This window comes from Penaeus vannamei, chromosome 19 (assembly GCF_042767895.1).
Source record: "Penaeus vannamei isolate JL-2024 chromosome 19, ASM4276789v1, whole genome shotgun sequence".
Taxonomy (NCBI): domain Eukaryota; kingdom Metazoa; phylum Arthropoda; class Malacostraca; order Decapoda; family Penaeidae; genus Penaeus; species Penaeus vannamei.
The window spans coordinates 21,904,548-21,907,047 of record NC_091567.1 but is presented as its reverse complement, the minus strand read 5'-3'; positions in this window follow the sequence as shown (position 1 = coordinate 21,907,047).

The following is a 2,500-nucleotide window of genomic DNA, read 5'->3' as shown; positions in this document are numbered from 1 at the left end:
ATTATTATTGTTATCATAATTATGAGTATTATTGTCATTATTATTTCTAAAATTATCATTATTGTTATTATCATTATAGAAATAGTTATAATCATGAAAATGGCAGTCATAATTAGCATAATAATCATTATAACTGCAATAATGATTATGATAATAATGATAATCATGACGATAATAATGATAACCATTGAAATAATGACAATAATGATGATAATTATAATGACAATTACAATTAGCATAATAATCATTATAACTGCAATAATGATAATGATGATTATGATAATCATGACAAAAATGACTATAATGATGATAATCATAAGAATAATGACAATAATGATGATAATGATGACATTAATAATCATAGAGTCCATTTATAGTGAAATAAAGGCTAAAAATAATAAAATCCCAAAAGTCGAAAAAAACGGCAAAATCTAGCGTATTACAGCCTTATGAAAGGTCGAGAAAACTACTTTCTCGCTTTTAAATGATAATTATGATGATTTAAACATTAATTCAGGTAATTATGATGACTTTCATGATAATTCCTTTATCATTAACAATAATGATGATAATTATGATGATAATGACAATAATAATGATAATAATCTTAAAATGATAATTATAATAATTTTGAAAATTACTGCAATAATAGCAATAATTAACTCTATTCTAATAATTTTCATACTAATAATGACAATAGATATAATAATATCTTTATTCTTGCTATCATTATGAGCATTATTGTCATTTTTTCTAAGATTATCATTATTGTTGTTATTATATGAAAATAGTTATAATGATGAAAATGACAGTAATAATTAGCATAATAATCATTATAACTGCAATAATGATAATAATGATAATCATGACGATAATGACTATAATGATGATAATCATAAGAATAATGACAATAATGATAATAGTAACCATAGAGTTCATTTATAATGAAGTAAAGGCTAAAACTAATAAAATCCCAAAAGTCGAAAAACGGCAAAATCTAGCGCATTACAGCCTTATGAGTGAAAGGTCGGAAAAAGGCCTTTTTTAAATGATAATTATGATGATTTTAACATTAATTCAGGTAATTATGATGATTTTCATGATAATTCCTTTATTATTAAAAACAATGATGATAATTATTATAACGATAATAATAATGATAATAATGAATTAATGATAATTGTAATGATAATTTTGATAATTACTGCAATAATAGCAATGATTAACTCTATTCTAATAATTTTCATACTAATAATGTCAAAAGAAATAATAATATTACTATTGTTTTTATAATGAGTATTATTGTCATAATTATTTCTAAAATTATCATTATTGTTATTATCATTATAAAAATAGTTATAATGATGAAAATGACAGTAATAATTAGCATGATCATTATACCTGCAATAATGATAATAATAATAATGATAATCATGAAGATAGCGTCCATAATGATGATAATCATAAGAATAATGAGAATATGGATGACAATAATAATCATAGAGTCCATTTATAATGAAATAAATACTAAAACTAACAAAATACCAAAAGCCGAAAAAATGGCAAAATATAGCATATTACAGCCTCATGAGAGAAAGGTCGAAAAAAAACTTTTTCGCTTTTAAATGATAATTATGATGATTTTAACATTAATTCAGGTAATTATGATGATTTTCATGATAATTCCTTTATTGTTAACGGTTATCATTATAATTATCATCATTATTGCAATTATAATAATTATTGTGCTAATTAATATTGCCATTTTAATCATAATAACTATTTATATAATGATAATAGCAATAATGATAATTTTAGAAATAATAATGACAATATTAATAATTGTATTGAGAATGATAATGATATTATTATTTGTATTGCCATTATTAGTATGAAAATTATCGGAATAGAGTTGATTATTGCTATTATTGCAGTAATTATCAACATTGTTATTATAATTATGATTTTATCATTATCATTATTATTGTCATTATCATTGTAATTATCATCATAAATATCATTATTATCAATAATAAATGAATTATCATGAAAATCATCATAATTACCTGAATTAAAGTTGAAATCATCACAATTACCATTAAAAAGCGAAAAAGTGTTTTTTCGACGCTTGATTTTGCCGTTTTTTTATTTTTATTTTTTTGATTTTGGGACTTTATTACTTCTGGCCTTTATTTCATTATAAATAGACTGAATAATAATCAGTATCATCATTATTATCATTACTGTCATTATTTTTATGATTATTATCATTATAGTCATCATCATGATTATAATCATTATTATCATTATTACAGTTATAATAATTATTATGCTCATTATTATTGCTATTTTTATCATTATAACTATTTATATAATGATGATAGCAATAATGATAATTTTAGAAATAATAATGAAAATAATAATAATTATAATGACGATGATAACGATGTTATTATTATTTCTATTGCCATTATTAGTATGAAAATTATTGGAATAGAGT